General features: G+C 41.4%; 1 protein-coding gene and 2 long non-coding RNA genes across 11 annotated transcripts in view; 2 read left to right on the forward strand and 1 right to left on the reverse strand.

Annotated features, from left to right (window-relative positions):
- Nucleotides 1-16,613, forward strand: part of LOC144295694 (uncharacterized) — an 86,206-nt gene extending 69,593 nt beyond the window's left edge. The window contains exons 3-5 of the long non-coding RNA XR_013362777.1: nt 10,193-10,340; nt 13,783-13,983; nt 15,638-16,613. This is a non-coding gene — a long non-coding RNA (uncharacterized LOC144295694). The remainder of the gene's footprint in view (nt 1-10,192; nt 10,341-13,782; nt 13,984-15,637) is intronic.
- The window catches only part of DCLK1 (doublecortin like kinase 1), a 341,902-nt gene that overhangs the window by 122,463 nt on the left and 200,152 nt on the right, over nt 1-19,287 (forward strand). The gene's annotated exons all lie outside the window — the stretch shown is intronic.
- Nucleotides 1-19,287, reverse strand: part of LOC144295693 (uncharacterized) — a 38,980-nt gene that overhangs the window by 2,022 nt on the left and 17,671 nt on the right. The window contains exon 4 of the long non-coding RNA XR_013362776.1: nt 5,371-5,540. This is a non-coding gene — a long non-coding RNA (uncharacterized LOC144295693). The remainder of the gene's footprint in view (nt 1-5,370; nt 5,541-19,287) is intronic.

Here is a 19,287-nt window from a genome sequence, read left to right on the forward strand (position 1 = left end):
AATGTGTTTCAAACTCATTTTATTCTCCAGAACATATTATTCTAGCAAACATTTGTTGCTGGGTTTTACTAGAGAAATCCTGTGACTTAAGTTGGATGATGCCAAATTGAAATTCAAGACTATTTTAAAAGTTTAAAGGTTGTCAGCACATTTAATCAACTATATTGTATATGTTTGGGAAAAAATATTTGTTATCTCTCTTGCTAAAAAAAAAGGATGAATCTCGAAAAGACCAAAAAGCCTGTGCTTATATATTTTGGTTCTTGCCTAAACTAACCTTGAGTTGTCCATTGCGAAGAATAAAAATTGGATATTTCTTTTCACACATTATATCTGGCCCCGTGAATACAGCTTTTGTCTTGTAAGAGATTTTTTTTTCTCCAAACTCATCATACTTCTAAAAAGGGATAAGGTAGATAATCAAAGCTAAACTAGTTCTTTGTACAACAACAAAAAGGCAAGAGTGCATCCAACTTCATCTAGCTAATACTGAAAAGAAACCAAGCAAAGCTCCCAATTAGTGTGATCTGTACAATGATGTGCTTCTTTCCCAGTTAATTAAGAGGGATTCAATAAGATCCAGACCATAGGTTCTGACCTTTCATCTTCCAAGAAAAAAATTAACCCAGCAAATCAAAACAAACTAAAAGGAAGGCTTTGTTGAGAGATTCTCCAGGGTGATGAATCTTATATTTTTTTATCCTGTTTTCTCAAAACAGTTCTGTGTCTTGTAACTTTGACATTTGTAGAGAACACAGCATATTCCATGTCACACATCTTTTCCATTTAAAGCCCAAATTCAATGAGATGCCTTTTTGCAAAGGAGGAATGCATTACCAGTGATCCATGCTGTTGGAACCATATAGTCTTAGAATATCAGAGACAGGGAGGACCAAACAGAGAGACTGAGGCTCAGGGAAGTGATGTGACCAGCACAATATCCCATTAAGCAAGAAGGTACTGCTGGGTCGTAGGGCAGGTCAGAAAGGGAGACAGAACGTAAAGACTGCTAACTCTGGGAAACGAACTAGGGGTGGTAGAAGGGGAGGAGGGTGGGGGGTGGGAGTGAATGGGTGATGGGCACTGGGTGTTATTCTGTATGTTAGTAAATTGAACACCAATAAAAAAAAAAAAAAAAAAGAAAAGAAAAAAAAAAAAAAGCAAGAAGGTACTGGAACCTAATCTTCTGATTTCTGTTATACCCGGTTCTTTCCACTAAACTCTTAATTTAATGATGCTGAAAGAATCTTTGTCTGTTCAATGTTTCTTTCAACATTGTGTTTTGTCCTACTAGGAAAGCATCACCCATGTATACCTTTTATAGCAATGTATAGGATACATAGCTACTGTTTTGAAGATAAATGGTTATGTGAATAAACTTCATATTTGCTCATTCAGTTAACAAATATGTACTGAATGCCATCTGTGTGCTAAATGCTGGCAATATCAAATCACATCCCAGATGATCTCTGCACTTATATATAGAAAAAAGATATTTTATAGGGCAAAAAAGGTTTTTTTCTATAAACACAATATGCTTAACATGGTGTGATTTTTCTAGATAGCTTCATTTTATTTATAATGTCTAGACTTCTCAAGGTGTTGTTTCAAATCACCTTTAATTTTATCTATCTATCTATCTATCTATCTATCTATCTATCTATCTATCTATCTATTAGAGAGGGGAGGGGCAGAGGGAGAGAGAGAATCTTAAGCAAGCTCCACGCTCAGCACTGGAGTTTGACACAGGGCTTGATCTCACCACCCTAAGATCATGACCTGAGCCCAAGTCAAGAGCTGGACGCTTAATCCAACTGAGCCCCCCAGGTGTCCCTCAAAAACCCTTTTGAGGGTTTTATTTATTTATTTTTTAAAGATTTTATTTATTTATTTATTTATTTATTTATTTATTTATTTATTAAAGATTTTATTTATTTATTCATAGACACAGAGAGAGAGAGGCAGAGACACAGGCAGAGGGAAAAGCAGGCTCCATGCAGGGAGCCCGATGTGGGACTCGATGTGGGACTCTATGTGGGACTCTATGTGGGACTCGATCTTGGGTCTCCAGGATCACACCTCAGGCTGCAAAAAACCTTTTAAAGACTTGGAAGTTGGGGCAGCCCAGGCGGCTCAGCGGTTTAGCACCGCCTTCAGCCCAGGTTGTGATCCTGGAGACCCAGGATCCAGTCCCTGGAGACCCAGGATTGAGTCCCACGTCAGGCTCCCTGCATGGAGCCTGCTTCTCCCTCTGCCTATGTCTCTGCCTCTCTCTCTCTATTTCTGTTTGTGTATGTGTGTGTTTCATGAATTAATAAAAAAATCTTTAGAAAAATAAAATAAAGACTTGGAAATTAAGTCACCTCCAGTACTTCCAATAATGGTATAGAATGGTATATAAATGGAATATAATGCTAATTTATATAGTGATATTTAAAAATTAGTTCTTTTCAGATATCAGTATATGGCATCCTTCTTTTAGTGCATGCAGTTTTGTACACATGAAAGTTCTGACAAATCAAATAGGCATCAGCTACAGAGCTTGTCCCCTGCAGTGTCTGGTAGCTGCCAACGTATGGCTCAGTCAGAGGCCTGGCTTCCTTCATCTTCACCCCTGGGACACCCATCAGTTGGGACAGAGTCTATACTAGGTCTAAAGAAAGCTGACTTGTTTCTGCCCTCAAGTCATGAACTCTGGGAGTTCCAGGCCAAAAGAAAAGTGTCCGTAGAGTGTAAGTGTCCAGTGAGGGCTTTAAGAGGAGGGAGTCAGCACTGGGGTGAGGGCTATATATGGGGTTTAAGACTGGCTTGAGGGTTAAGTGGAAGAACTGAGGGAAGAGAGTGGGCTAGACTCCTGGAATGGAGGGATGGTAACCAAGTTTAGGAGTGAAGTGGGGAAAGACCTTGCTTGACTTGAGGCTAACAATTATTTCAAGTAGCTGGCTGCTCTTCCCAACATCACTGTCTCAGATGTAAAAGCTTTGCTCCCTGGAGCTTAAGACATTTGGGGAGTAGATTGGGAGCTTTCTGCAATTATTACCATTGCTTTTGTAAGCAAGTCAGCACTTTTGTAAGGAACAGTCTGGAATTAGCTCTGACTGGAGGCCCTGAGCCCCCGAGAATCATTATCATTCCAGAGGGCTTTCAAAGAGGCCTTCTGCCAATTTCTTCAAGAAGAGTTTGGTGCTGGGACGTAATAAGACATGAGGTACCATTCACAAGGAGAAAGGAGCCTAGTTTATTTTAATACTACTGTTTTTTTAAATTCCAGCTCAGAATGGTTCTCTGTTTATAACAAGAAAAGCAAAGCCAGAGAGGATGATAGTCAAAGGCATTGGGCTAAAGGTTCCGTCTCCCTGACAATGGGGAAAAGGCCTTGCTCGGTCAGGTGGAAGGAAGGCAATTTTGTGTGAGGCCTGAGATTAAAGGAAGTGTTTTTCTATTTCAAAAGTGTTCTGGAAGAGGGCAGCCCCGGTGGCCCAGCGGTTTAGCGCTGCCTTCAGCCTAGGATGTGATCCTGGGGACCCAGGATCAAGTCCCACGTCAGGCTCCCTGCTTCTCCCTCTGCCTGTGTCTCTGCCTCTGTGTGTGTGTGTCTCTCATGGATAAATAAATCTTAAAAAAAAAAAATGTGTTCTGGAAGGGAGAGAGACAGAGAAGAGAAGGAAAACAAGTTGAGGCCACTGATACCACCACTGACTTTGACCCCACAAAACAGTTTTGACTTTTGGGGAGACAAGAGGCTCAGGTCCAGCTCAGCACACATATGAGCATAATGACTAGGCTCTCTGTTATGCTGAGTGACTGTGATGTCCACAAACAAGTCTACTAGTGGTAGCAGAGATTTACTCAGGGAAATTTAAAAACCATGCCAGAAAATCAAAATCCTTTATAACCATGAAAATTTGTGCTTATCTTGTTCCCATATATTTTGGATTTTACTGCCCAGAAAGTGGTAAATGTCCAGTACACTTTAGTAGTAAAACCTTTACTAATCGCAGCTTCATTTAATGCAACTCTTTCTGCAATTTTCATTTCATCTGGAAATGTTTCAGTGTATCTCTAAAAGTCATAGGCACCTTTTTCTTCTAAAGCATGACCACAAAATTTAAAAATCTCTCAATTTGTGCATTACACATTTAATTAAAAATCAGTGATTTTTTTAAAGAACTTCATGAAAGATTTTCTTACAAAGCTAGATAATGTAGGGCCACTGAGTGGCTCAAAGGTTGAGCATCTGCCTTTGACTTAGGTCATCGATCCGATCCCTCCGATCCCGCATCGGGCTCCCTGCAGGGAGTCTGCTTCTCCCTCAGCCTATGTCTCTGCCTCTTTCTCTGTGTCTCTCATGAATAAAATAAAATATTAAAAGAAAATGAAGCTCAGTAATGTACCGTTTATTTACAAACATTAAGTATAAGCTCTCTCAGGCCCTATTCTGTATAACTGGTGGCAGGGGTGAAGCCCCTGACTGTGTAATTACTTAGTCATGACGGAGCACACTGAAGTTTTTAAACCCTCTATGGTTCTATTTTGTCATTTTTAAATGTTCTTAATTTGATACAAGCCTCATAAGATACTTAATCAACATACTAAAAATATACCTATGTTCACCTTACTTCAGCAGATATTTATTTAATGTCTATAATGTGCATGTACTAACCGAGTTTCGGTAGGAAGAAGGGAAATTGTAATCTAAAGGATAAAAAGAGAGGGAAGAATTTTTTTGGTTGCCCAGGAAAGATCAAGGAAGATCTTTCTTTGACCCCTAGATATTCAGTAGAATCTTTGTCACAAAATGCTTGGGGGGAAGGCAGACAGCCTCCTGAAGGCATCAAGAATGCAGAGCAGAAGTCTGGGAGAGTGACGTGCGGGAAGAAATGGGGCAGGGAGCACTTTAAATTGTCCTGTGGTGGGGAGCTAGGCTCAGCCCAAATTCAACTAGCTGCTTGGACAGAAGGCTACTAGCTGATGAGGGTGCAGGAAAAGTGGTGCCAGAAGGAAGCTTGAATTTTAGAGGTCGAGAGGTGGAATGCAGGTGAGCAGAATGGACAGTGTGCCCTGAGGGTTTGGTGGTAAATGGAAGGAAGCTGAAGGGGCAGGGCAGGTTGAGGGTAGAACCCTTCTTTAGGAGAAAGGAGAAGTAAGTAAGTTCACTGCCTGGAGAAGAGAAAGAAAAAAGAAAGAGGTCTTCTAGTGAAAGATAAAGGGACATCTAAGGCACAGACTAAGGATTTCACTTTAGGAAGGTGAGGGACATATCATTTTTCAAAATCAGAAGGAGGGAGAAAAGGATAGGTTACAATCCCAGGAAATTTCAGGAGGAGAGAGGGCAAATTTATGAAGGTTAAGCTGAATCTTCAGACTTACCTCTTGTGATTAGGTAACAGCTGCTGTCATGGTTATTTTTACATGTCAACTTCACTGGCTCAGATGCCCAAATAGCTGATGTTTCTGGAAGAGATTAGCATTTAGGTTGGTAGACTGAGAGAGATCTGCTTTCACCAGTGTGGACAGGCATCATCCAATCCATGGGGTCCCTGAATGGAACAAAAACGTGAAGGAAGAGTGAATTCTCTCTCTCTTCTTGAGCTGGGAGATCATTTTCTCCTACTCTCAGACACTGGAGCTCCTGGCTTTTGGGCATCCTGACTTAGGACTTAACACGTGTGGCTCCCTGACTCTCAGGCCTCTGGACTCAGATTGAATTATACCATTGGCTTTCCTGGTTCTCCAGCTTGCACATGGCAGATCATGGAACTTCTTGGCCTCTGTAACCACATGAGCCAGCTCCTATAATAAATCTCCTCTGACATATCTATGCATACACCTATACATACACATACACATACACATATACATATACATATACATATACATATACATATACATATACATATTTTTTGTTGTTTTGAAGAACCCTAATACAGCTACTGAAAAGTAATTTGTTGTGGCTCAGAAACGAAGACTATAGGTGCCGGGCTGAGGTGCAATTTGGTTCACAGATTTGTAGGACAGAGAACAGATCCAATTTGAGTTTCTGACAGTAAAAATTTTTCCAGCCAGAAATTCAAGGTGATGGCATTTACCCAGAATTTGAGATTATGAAAAAAAGATTAAGTAATTGAGGGATTCTCCAGTTTCAGGGGAAAGTAGGATTAAAAAGGCCAATCATGGGTCCAGACAGAAGCCATGATAAGAATGAAGGACCAGTGGGCAGGATTGAAGGAGGGTGGGTGGAAATATGGAAACCTGTGATCAAAGAGGAACTCAGAGTTTGGTATGCAGAAAGTCTAATGATTAGAATGGTTGAAGTGGGGCATCCCAGGTGGCTCAGCGGTTTAGCACCGCCTTCAGCCCAGGGTGTGATCCTGGAGACCCAGGATCGAGTCCCACATCAAGCTCCCTGCCTGGAGCCTGCTTCTCCCTCTGCCTGTGTCTGTGCCTCTGTGTGTGTGTGTGTCCCTCATGAATAAATAAATAAAATCTTAAAAAAAAAAATAGAATGGTTGAAGTGGAGTGAAAGGAGGAGTGGTAGAATTGAGAGGGCTAGAGAAACAGAACATGAGGAGAAAGAAGAGCCACCGGTGTGGGTATGAGGTGGCCTGCAGTCATATCAGGCCTAAGTAGAGGGGAGGGCTGACCACTTACTAAAGGCTTCTCATTTTAGGATATTAAAAATCAATCTGTTCTCTTTCTCTTTTTTTAAAGATATATTTATTTGTTTCAGAGAGAGAGAGGTATGGGGGGCAGAGGGTGAAGGACAGAGAAACTCAGACAGACTCTCTGCTGAACGCAGAGCCCGACTCAGGGCTTAATCTCAAGACCCTGAGATCATGACCTGAGACAAAATCAATAGTTGGACACTTAATTGACTGAGCCACCCAGGTGCCCCAAGTCAATCTGTTTTCAAAAGCACTTCTACTTGAATAATTATTTATAAAAGTATTCAGTATTTTAATATTGTGTCATATTTTCAAATCTATCTTGACATTTTTCCTCTAAGACTCCTACAATTTCATACAATTTTTAATTTTATTTCAATTTTATTTAACCTTAGGGCACTTGAATAGGCTACAAAAATGCACAGAGAGGCAGTAACCAAAGTCAGTGCTGAGGACAGTACATCAAAAGAAGAATTTACTGAGTGATGCTACCAGAACAATGGTCTGAATTAGGGATTGGAACAAGGGAAACTGTTGATCATCTTTAGCAAGAGAATAGGCTGGTTGTATTTTTAAATTTATTTGTTATTACTAATTTTAAGATTTTATTTATTTATTTGAGAAAGACAGCTTGACAGAGAGAACTAGCATGAGTGGGAGTGGGGTGTGGGGGAGGGCAGAGGGGTCATCTGCTGGGAGCCCAACATGGCAGATGTTTAACTGACTGAGCCACCCAGGCACCCCTAGACTCATTGTATTTTAGATAAGGTTTTAGTAACAAAGCTTGTAGCAACAATGCTGAACTTCAGACTGTAGCATCAAGCTATCCAGAACATCTCAGACTTGCTCATTTGATTAGTTGAATTATTTCTTTATAATGGAACAAAGCACTTGACAGTAATTGATCTATGAGAGGCATACTTTGATTTTTGTTTGCCTTTTTTAAAAAAAAATCTGATTTAAAGACTATGTCATTGTAAGCCTTCTGACTTAATAACCTTATTTGAAAATTTCTGTGTTAAAAAGAATGTTTTTACTACAAACCAGTCATTTTCAGTTTAGTCAGAAAACCTAATTAGGCCAACACTACCTCATGACTAGTGATATTAAAAACTATTGATAGATATAAACATGGGATTGGCTGTGGAACTGTTTTGCTTTGTCAGAGTAAAATCAACTCTTGAAATTAGAGCCATGTTTGTTCCATTCACACTGGAAAAAGTCAGGAAAGTGAAAATGTCCTTTACCCCCAAATCAAGTTTTCAACTTTCTGCTCTACCATGATTTTTTTATCCCTTAAAATGGAACAGAAGAGAATTGTCTTCATCAATAAAGAGAAGATATTGTCTTCATCAATAATGCATCTCATATTCCCTCATCATTAAGAGGAACCCGATGTAGACAATATGCATTCATACTTCATGGAGAGGATCATGAGATCAGCTATCCTTGGATTTGCATTTGTATATGGATGAGTCTGATCTTGGAATTAATTTCACATCAGAGATGTAACCTCAGGAGAGAGAAGCCACTCTGGAAACGGATTGGGTTTTTCCATCCGACCTTTTATTCATTCACTGCTTCATTAAACTCCTTTCCTAGCTAAGAAGAAACTATTTTCCTGCAAGCAAATGCAAGGAAGTGGCTAAGGGGTTTTAAAGAATTTAACTGCATGCAGGAATCACAGGGTTAGAAAAAAAAAAAAAAAGCTCTAAGTACAGTTGTATATAACTTTGTGGCCAAGAAATTAAATGCTCAGTATTAAATATGCAAAAATAAAGTTATGCTATCCAAATAGATGAAAGCAAGATGTGTACAGAGGAGATACAGAGTGGATAATAACCCTTCAGATAAGTGGTGTATTAGGGTTCCCCAGAAAAACAGAATCAATGGGATAAATATATATATAGAGAAAGAGATTTACTTTAAGGAGTTGGATCATATGCTTATGGAGGCTGGCAAGTTCAGAATCTTCAGGTTGGGCCAGCAGGCTTGAGACTCGGAGCCAGTGCTACAGTTCAAGTGGAAGGCTGGTGGCTGGCAGAGTTCTCTGTTACCTGGGGAGGTCAGTCTTAGTCTATTCAAGCCTTCAACTGATTGGATAAGGCCCACCTGTATTAGAGAGCCCAATGTTTTGCTCAGTTGCCAACGTAAATATTAATCTCATCCAAAACCTCCATCACAGAAACATCAGAAACTTCCAGAATGGTGTGAGCATGTATCTAGGCACCATGGCCCAGCGAAGTTGACGTGTGAAATTAACCATTTTAGGTGAGATTAGATAGCATTGCACACAGTGCTATTTAAACTGGCACAACTGAATTTCAAGGAAGAGAAGTCTTCATCTATTTCTCCTACTTAGAGCACTGATTACTTTATTTAAAGTAGATCAAAAATACTGTTGGCCTTAAGAAAAAGTCTAATTTAGAAGATCTTTTAGGCAAACTGTTTTGGGTGGTTGCTCATGTTTGAAACATTTCTGCTAGGTTTGCATTTATAATACCAGTGAGGAAACAAAGGTTTATGGAAAATATGTATGATCTCATACCTAGGTTAATTTATATTCTTTCAGGTTGTCTGTCACAGCATGCCACTAAAAATAAGCAATCTTTTTCTACCCACGTGGGATTTAGTCAGAAAAGCCAGTGTATTTTGTCTAATGATTTAGAAAGAAGGGAAATTTTTATTGCAAATGATAATTTCCTGTTAATCAGTGATGATCTGGAAGAGCCTTTCAGACTATTCCTCAGTGTTTGGCCTCAGTAAAAATAAAGGAGACAAAGGAATGTTTACATAAAACAAAAATGTTATCATTCTGATTTTGTTAATAGAGTTACCAGATTAGTTTCCTCCTCTTTGCTCCTTAAATTCTTTTAATTCCTCTCAGGATATTTTGATGTGTGTCTCATTAAAGATTGTCCCATATTAATTAGGCTGTTGAAATGTATAGCATTAGTACACTTGTGGTGAGCACTGAATAATGTATAGAATTGTTTTTTTTAAAGATTTTATTTATTTATTCATGAGAGAGAGAGAGAGAGAGAGAGAGAGAGAGGCTGAGCCACCCAGGTGTCCCTAATGTCTAGAATTGTTGAATCACTATATTGTACGCCTGAAACTAATATAACACTGTACGTTAACTATACTGGAATTGACATTAAAAACTTAATAAAAAATAAAACAGTCGACTTAAAAAAAAATAAAAGGAGATTCCTTAAAAAAAAGAAACAGGGCAGCCTGGGTAGCTCGGCGGTTTGGCGCCACCTTCGGCCCAGGGCGTGATCCTGGAGACCCAGGATCGAATCCCTTGTCGGGCTCCCTGCATGGAGCCTGCTTCTCCTGTGCCTGTGTCTCTGCCTCTCTCTCTCTCTCTCTCTCTCTCTCTCTCTCTGTGTGTGTGTCTCTCATGAATAAATAAATAAAATTTTAGAAAAAGAAACAAAGAAAATGTATAGCATTAGATTTACTAGTAAAATGAACTTAATTCATTCAAACTTTCAGTAATTTCTCTCATTCAATCCTTTTAGATACAGACACTTTTTTATCTTTCCAAGGTGATACTGGGAAAACAGGAAATATCAGTGATTTGATGTAACAAAGAAAACCCTTGTTACTGTACATAGAAGCTCTGTCCATTTTCTTGATCTTATTCTATTGGAGCAGAGGTTTGAAAAGGTAAGGAACAAACCCTATGACTACCAAGGTACCTTTGAAAATACCTGGAAAAAAATTGCTCAGCGCATATGCTATTTGATGGAAATCCCCAAATTGCTCCTTATAGCTTTCTGAATTTGTGGCAGATCTGCGTTTTCAAATTGAATATGCTACAGTTACAACCGGTATGCTTTTGAACGGGTCTTAATAATGGGCCATTTTTTACTGCTGTCCTCTGTGCTTTTCTTTGCTGATTTATGTCAACGACTTTAAATGCATTGTGGTATTTGGGCAGTGGATAAGATAGTAATGCCATCACATGCTGGTTGCTTAATGATGCAATTGCTTGAAAATTTTAAAGCCCATAATAGCTTCAGGTCAGGTTCAGAAGCTCATGTACAGTGCCAGACATTTGAAAACTGAAGCAGAGCCTGAACTCTGCCAAAATCAATGCCACATTTGTCAAGCCTGGTCTTAGGCAAAAGCTGCTGGAAGCCTCTCATTCATCTGAGCCAATCATTGATAATGAAGCTTGAAGGAACATGAAATATCTTTTCTAAAGGAACAGACAACTCTCCAGTTGGCTGCCTTCTTTTATTTTTAGTATAATTACCAGGAGCAAACTGTCTTGCAAAATTGGTAACTTATATTAGCTTAGAGCCTGTATCTTTGCAAGCTGATGCAAAGATGTTTTATTAGTTAAGAATATGTGGCTTGAAGTCAGCTGAGCATTAATCTTTCAAGATTTTTCTTGTGGGCCATAATGTGATTGACGATGCTATGGTGTGGGAAGCTTACAGAAAGAAAAGCAGCTTCAGAAGAACCACTTCCCTGCTTTCATGCATGCAATTTGTCTAATTTGCTTGACTCGTGCCACAAACATCCATCGATGCACAGGTTTCTGTGACCTGGAATGTTCCAGAAGAGCTGTGTAGCTGGAATACCTCAGCCAAGGATGGTGCTGGAAGTGTAAGATGTGGTTCATTCCAAAATGACCTCAAACTATCCCTACCGAATGGCTTAGGGGTTTTGTTGTTGTTGTTTTGGAAGCTGCATGCTCCTTTCCCCCTCTTTCTTCTTTTCAAAGGGCTCATGGTACTGGTTCCAACATCTCAAAAGGATGTCTGGCAGATGAGAGAAAAAAACTTGAAAGTAGTCTGAATGCTAGAACTGACAAGTGAGCTGGCCCCTTTCCCCCATTCTTCCTGCCTTTCATATTCCACAGTCAACTCTTAAAAGACTTCAGCATTGAAAAGAGAAAATGGAATATGGTAACCCTAAGACTAAGACATTTCCTAGTGCCTTTCTCGTGCATGTTCAGAGAAAGCAATTGATCTCAGGTGCTGCGATGCTTGCCCACGATGCAGTCAGCTCAAGTCCAAATGATACCTCTCTGAGGCATCATGTGATAGGACTTCTGATTAGGTTGTGACAATTATCATTGCCATTATCAAAAAAACATTGGATTCATTCCTCGTGTATATAGGACTTGGTAATTTATAACAGGTTCACTTTCCATTCTTCCTCACCACAACCTGGCAATTATTGTCATCATCACCATCCCCATTGTATAGATGTGGAATCTGAGGAGGGGACCTTATGTCTCTTTCCCAAGGTGTCACAGTTGGTAAGTGACAAATCTAAGACAAGCCATTCCAGATCCTGTACTTTTCCTGTTCTTCATATTGCCTCCTGTCTGCTGAGCAGACTTGGGTGCCGTTGAGAGGAGAAAATTATAAGGTCCCTGCACTTGCTGAGCTTAAGATCTACTTGGAGAGAGGCAGAATAGAGACACGGAGGAGGCCAGGCAGGGTAATGGGCTCTGCTAAGTGCTGAGCCCACCTTGTTCTTTGCTGCAGGAATGTCATATAGGAGAGGTACTGAAGGCAGGGGACAGAAGAGAGAGGTTTAAGGAGCAATGAGATTTGAGTTGGGTCTTATAAGGAGAATCAGCCTCAGATAGTTGGAGCCGGAGCAGCCTGAGCAGTGGGATCACTGTTGCAGGTTCATAGGTTCGGTGAAAGCTGAGCAGGCCCTTTTGTTGGACTCACATGTTATGTAAAGTAATTAGAAGTAATTAGAAACAGCATAAGGGCCAGAATGGGAAAGATCTGGAAAGTCTGGGTTTGCACTTCATCCGTTAAATGAAAGAGCAGCAGATTCATGCGTATAATTGATTAGACTGGAGACCATATGCGAGGGAGTATTAGTGCAGCTCATAAGGAGGGGGATTTGAAATGAGGAGTGGATGATCAAGTGCTGCAAAGGAAAAATTGATGAGATTTTTGGGGAAAAGAAGAAACATAGAGTGATAATATAGTTTGTTGTCCAACCTGGGACCTGTTTTCCAGGACATGTGCTTAAACTGGTCAGGATCCTGCGGAAACCAGCATAAAGCAGGATCATCCCAGGTAAACTGGACCCATGCGCATACTGGGCAAGAAAGATGGTAAGGTTTTGAGATCGGAGCAGTTGTTCTGGAGATAAGGAAAGTCAGCAATGAGACTTAAGTTTGTGGAAATGCCAATGGTCTTGGATTTAAAGCTTTGGGATGACAGTGGGATGTCAGTTGTAGATTTCCAGTAGAAAGTAGAAATGTAAAAACATTGTCTGTATATCCTTCTGGTTTCACCTTCCATTCCTCCTTGATCTAGAGCATTTTCTCTTAAAGCAAGAGAAGTCAGAAATGGTGGCTTTTTCCTGGTGCTGCCAACATGTTACATTGCAATTCATGTTAGAAACTTGAGCCTGGATATACTGTCAGGAACTCATCATCTACTCAAGTCTTTGGATTGCTAACACAAGGCCATGCACATTTTCCCACATCAAAGGGGCTTATTTGTCTCCAAAGTGGGTTCAGACAGCTTTGAGTTTCTAAAGAGCAGAACTGAATGTTGACTGTCTACCCGTTGGCAGTTAAGGTTCTTGGGAGGAACAAGTGTGAACTAGAAAGCTAAGCTAAGCTGTGGGAACCAAGTTATTGTCTGATTTACTTGCGGATCAGAAAGGATTTGTTCATTGGTTATCAGTTGCCTTGGTACTTCTCAGAGTGACAATGAAACCAACATACATTCAGGCCAGTGAACTTCTAAAGCACAATTTCGTGATTAGAAGTGTCGTTGGTTTTGTTGTAGGTTTTTTTTCTGTGTGTGTGTGGTTGTGACATTTTAGGTGATTTATGTGGCATTTTCCAGGAAGGCATTTAAAAAGCTTCATCAATGCCAATGTTTATGATCTTCTTAGGTTTTTTTCTAGATAGATGAGTCACTTGTTACATGAGGGTAGGGCAGGGAAGTAGTTTCAAGCTCACACAAAGTTCTTGAACCAGACCTAGATTTGCCAAGGAGAGGATCTGTCCTCCCCACCTTCAGGAACCCAGTTCACAAGGAAAACAGAGCAGTCACATTGGAGAAATTTGAAAATGCCATTCTCCATAGTCAGTGTCGTTATTTTTTTTCTCCAGGCCTACTTTGTAGACATTATCTATAAGAGAATCCTTCAAATTCGAAATAACTTGGTTGGACTATTCAGAAGGATCTACGCCTCCCTCCCTCAGATTTCCAGCCTTGAGTATCTGTTTAAAAACCAGTAAATGAGAATTAACCACAGCTATGCCCATGAAGGCTCGCCTGGAATTCAAGATGAATTTAATCGGGAGTGGTCAGTGAGTATAGACAGCTCTACTCAGGTGCTGTGTGGAATCCAGATATGTCCAGGCTTGGCCTTAAGTAATTCACATTTGCTTGGGATTACAGAATCCATATCAAGGAACCAGTGGGAGCTCAGGTGTCTATTACCCTGAGAGCCCCTGTCTCTGAATACATTACAAGTTCAGAGAAGGGTAAAAACCTGTGATTGGAATAGCCAAGAAGAGCCTGAGCCCAGCAGGAGAAAGTGGACAGAGGAACCACTAGAGGCCCAGCAGGCAGGGTGGAGAGCAGACCAAGAGAGCCAAAGACAGTTGATGTTCAAGGGGGAACAGAAAAGCGTCCCTCTGTGGGACACGACATATTCCCATGTCCTGGGAAATATGAAGGCTTTTTGCAGGCTGCTGGTGACATTCCCACCTTAGCCAGGTGTGAGAGGTGCCTTCTCGCTCAGTAAGAAAAGGGGCCCATTTCCTTTCCTACCTGTTGCCAAATTCTTTCTGTGGTCTTCCAGAACTTTAATGCACATTGCTGCAGTTTAAACCCCCCTTTATTACCCAGAAACAGTCCCTGGTTTTGATTTATTGAAAGAGCTGCTGAGCTCTGGAAAATCTTGGGCTGCTTTTAAAAGCCCACGTAGCCTTTAGCACTCTCCTGGGCAGGATGTGGAAAGGATTTTTCCAGAAGAGAAAAAGTAGTGGCTGTGGGTCTGTAATGTTTAAAATACAGGTGATGGAGTAGATGCTATAATTTTTTTAGTTTCATGTTAGAAAATATGTTACTAACACGCAGTGTTAGGTTTTTAAAATTTTGTGTTTTGGTATTTAGTATTAGTACAGACTGTACTCTGATATTAAGCCTATTTTTATATATTTGAGGACAATTAAAACACGGTTTTGAAAGGGAGACATTGTTGGGAATTTGGACCTCAGGCCAGGAATGTGTTTTCTGTGCTTATTTCAGCCTCTTTACAAGTATGCTGCCTTCAGATAAGATTTTCATATTTTATTAGATATACATAGAAGAAAATGATTAAGACTGGCTGCCCCAGAGTTCTACTTTCTTAAAAAAAAGAAAAGAAGTAATTTTTGATGGCATCTTTCCCCTTTCCAAGTACAATGATTATATCTGGTACCTATCCACTCTTAGTTTATCACATGTCAGCTCTTCTTTCAAGATTAAAGATTTTCTTCAAAGGTGAAAAATATAAGGGTCGTGTTTTGAAATTCCAAAGTGTTACTCTTTTTTTTTTTTAATTTTTATTTATTTATGATAGTCACAGAGAGAGAGAGAGAGACAGAGACAGAGACAGAGACAGAGACAGATAGGCAGAGGGAGAAGCAGGCTCCATGCACCGGGAGCCCGACGTGGGATTCGATCCCGGGTCTCCAGGATCGCGCCCTGGGCCAAAGGCAGGCGCTAAAGCACTGTGCCACCCAGGGATCCCTCAAAGTGTTACTCTTTTACAAAAATTAAGTTCCCATAAACTTTTCCAGTAAACATATGTTGTAAGGGAGTGAGGGGGTGGGGGGGCAAAGAATTCACTCCGGAAGAAGAGCACACCCTCAGCTTAGGAGACAGTGAATATGGGATGGATCCCTTATCGCATTATCCTCTAAGTGATGGAGTAATGTGTAAAGTTCCTAATTTACCATTTGTTGCGTATCTTAGCTTACACGATGGAGGATGTGACTGCAGGCAACAGAGGGCTGGTGTGTAATTTCCGATGGCCCTTTAAATTCTGGACTTGGCTTCCCTCCTGGCCGTGTGCTGCCGCTGACCTGCGTGTAGTTCTGGGCGGCCACGCTGAAGAAGGTCTCCTGAAATGTTCTGGGCTGCAGCCATTTCCTTACTGCAGATGAATAATGAATGAGCTGTGGTGAAAGCTAATGGTTCAAGATAAAAATCAGAAGCTCACTGCGAAGTGGGTAATGTTCCTTTGTCATCTCCATGGAAACTGCTATTTATCAAGACATGCTAGTATTTCAGAAGATGGTAAGGAGTAACCAGTTTCTGTAACTCTGGGTCAGGTGTTGAAGGATAGATTTCGAAACCACAGATGGAGTCCAGAATGAGTAAAGAAAAAGCCATCGGCATGCAATGGGGAAGCACTGTCAGGCCATTCTTTTAGATTTTCATAAATGGTAAAATAAATATTAAGCTGTAAGATGTGAATCAAAAAATGAGTTAATACTTTTTTCCCCCCAAGAACTTTGACTTGGCTACTGGGTGGGCTACAGAGTGAACGAGTGTCAGACATCTTCCAGGTGGCTCTTCGGGGATGCAGCAGGGAGGATTGGCACCTGTGTCAGGAATGCTGAGAGCAGCTGGCTGCACAGCACTGGTACAAAACAGTCCCCTGGCCTCGTGCATGAGTGACGCATTGCCCGTGGCCTGGGTGTGTTGTCCCCACTGCAGGCACTGATGTTAGACTGCTACTCTCACACCGGGGGCTAGTCTGATGCTGTGACTCAGCCAGTGTGTGGGGCAGGCTGGCTTAGCCGAGCCCTGAGGACAGTGGTGCCCTATCACTGATAGATGGAGAGAGGACGGGGAGACCAGGGACTCCCCTGCAGTGGGGGTGCTCCTTGGCCCTAGTAGAAAAGAAGTGGGAAACAATGCAATAAGAAATCTGGAATTGTTCAGACGTGAGTAATATATTAGAAAAGTGGCTCTGCACACTAAGCTTTTGGCCTTTGGAGCACATAGCATTGGGTTACCTAAAATCTAAGGAAAAAGAACCAAATTTTATAGACTTTGATTTCATCTCGTTCCCCCCCCCCCCCCGCAACACACACACACACACATACACACACACTTTTGGACTCATTGCTCAGGGTGAGTGAGGTGTTGACACACAGGGAACTTCTTTCCATCTGGTATGTGAAAAACCAGGGCAGTGATCCTCCTCAGGGTCATTTTAAGTATGAAAGGAGACAATGTGTGCAAAAGGGTTTAGCCCAGAGTCTAGCATCAGACTGCTATGAGTTAAAAAACAAAAGCATCTGCATAGGTCTCTACTTCCTTAGAAAGGGGGGTAGCAGAAGCAGCTCAGTTTAGTGTAGGAAGCAGCTGGACCAGACAGACTCTGCAGGAACTCACTTTGTGGAGGGAGGAGTGGTGGTGGTGCTTTGACCCTGGTCTCTCAGCGACCCGTCCAAGTCCTTCTGCGGGGCTTGGCCCAGCTGCCCAGTGTCTGGCCACCTGGAGATCTGTGTTTTTGTGGACGTGGCAGGGGCTGTTGGCTGGCCATGTGCATGCATGCCACTGCCTCTATGGACAGGTCACCATCACTATTTCGTTCTGAGCCAGTCCCCGGCTCTAACCTTTCTCTGCTCAGTTAATGTGAGCACCGGAAAGGCAAATAATTTTAAGGTTTTTCTACATAAAATATCATAGGAAAATGGAGCTTTCAAAAACCATGAAACGTTGTTAGTGCAAATGTAAAAGACTTTTTAAAAATGATTACCCAGACTACCTTGAGGCAGCAGAACTTGCCTTCCTACCATGTTTTCCTTTACTCTGTAGGTGTCTCCCCTCTCACCATGTGTCCTGTGCTCAGCACACACTGAACCTGTATTTACTGGCTGGTTTACGTACTGAAAAACCAAGAGGCAGGTCTACTTATAAATGCAACCTGTTGCTAGGGAAAGATCTTGGTCTTGGTCTGCTATTAACATCACAAGGGTCCCAGTGGTATCTGTATTTCTTCAGCACCTCCTCCCCCAACCTCTGGTCCTTTACTCATAGAAGGACAGTAGTGATCCACACAAGAAACCATCCCATGAAGCCAATCTCAGCCAAATGATAAAAAAATTGCCTTTTTTTGTGAAAGAAGTTACCAATTCTGCTTCTCTGGTATGTGCTTATGACTTTAGCTGGCTATTCAGATCTGATTAAAAGTCTGTATATAGGCTGAGATATAGCAATGAAAGCCAAATGCATACCTGTGAAAAGGTCTAACGGGAATAAACTACAGAAGGAGAGAAGGGGTCCCTTGCTCAGCAGAGTTCAGGAATAAATCAACTTCCTGGCCCTCCCTTGCCTCCTCTTGTAAAGTGGGAATCATGTACTTTATCCAGCTTCAGAGTACAGCTAGACCTTATGAACCCTTGATATCTTCTCCAGCTCTCTGATAATGATCCTTCAGATTCTTTTTACTTCTCTTTATTTTTTTTAAGTTTTTTTTTATTTATTTGGCAGAGAGAGTGTGCACAAGTAGGCACAGCAGCAGGCAGAGGGAGAGGGAGAAGCAGGGTCCCTACCGAGCAGAGAGCCCAATGTGAGGCTCAATCCCAGGACCCTGGGATCATGACTGGAGTGGAAGGCAGACACTTAGCCGACTGAGCCACCCAAGTGCTCCCTTTTACTTATCTTTAAACCTAGGCATAAATATGAATACTAATGCTTCTGTGCTGAGGATGTGAATTTCTTTCTGATATCTATTTTTTTCCATTGCAGTAGATTATTTGGGGGTCAACTATGCATTTTAAAATGAACTCTTAATTTTCTGCTAGTTGACATTGCCACATGGCCAGAGGGGAGGAAGATTCTGCAAAGGGAAGAACGGATGGCCTGACAAGGCAGCATGGATTCCAGGTGGCCCATCACAGCCAGCCTGCCTTTGAGACTGCCGCCACCAAGTCCCTGACCCCCAGGGGCCAAGGCTGCCATGCCCTCTCCTTGCAGTAACCACTTTACTGGTGGCTAGGGAGCTGTCAATTACCTTTTAGTCACTTATCACTTTGCTAATTGCAGAATAAACACCCTGAAGTCAGCTTTCTTTTACAGCCTCCTCTACTTCCCTGGTATTTATGTGTTAGCTTCTTTAGCATTACATTTCACTTATCATTTCCTAAAGACTATCTCTTCTCCCCTTTTTGTATTTTAAGTGTCTCAATTTTTTTTTTTTTTTTGAAGCAGAGAACAGGGATCAGTGTCAGGTTTTCTAAAGGGATTGCTGGTGCCACACCTGCTATTGTTGATACTCATAACCTAAAAATCCCTAAGGATGGCTAATCCTCCTTTCAGGAGGCATTGTTTCCAAGGAGAACTGGCTTATTGGCTTTCCACACCTCTCTGAAGGAACAACGGTGGAGAAAGACAACATGAAAGGGAAGTCAGCTGGCAGCAGGGCTAAATGAATCTGTATTCAGAAAGATTTCCAGATTTCCCTAATTGCTGTTTTTATTCGCAGAACTTCTATTTTAAGCACACACACTCACATGTGGATTGACAGGCACTAGCCCCAGTAATGGCTGTGTCTGTCTGTAGTGCCTGCAAGTGCTTGTTTCCATGGTGATGGATGGCACTGCAGAGGC

The sequence above is a fragment of the Canis aureus genome, chromosome 24 (assembly GCF_053574225.1).
Source record: "Canis aureus isolate CA01 chromosome 24, VMU_Caureus_v.1.0, whole genome shotgun sequence".
Taxonomy (NCBI): domain Eukaryota; kingdom Metazoa; phylum Chordata; class Mammalia; order Carnivora; family Canidae; genus Canis; species Canis aureus.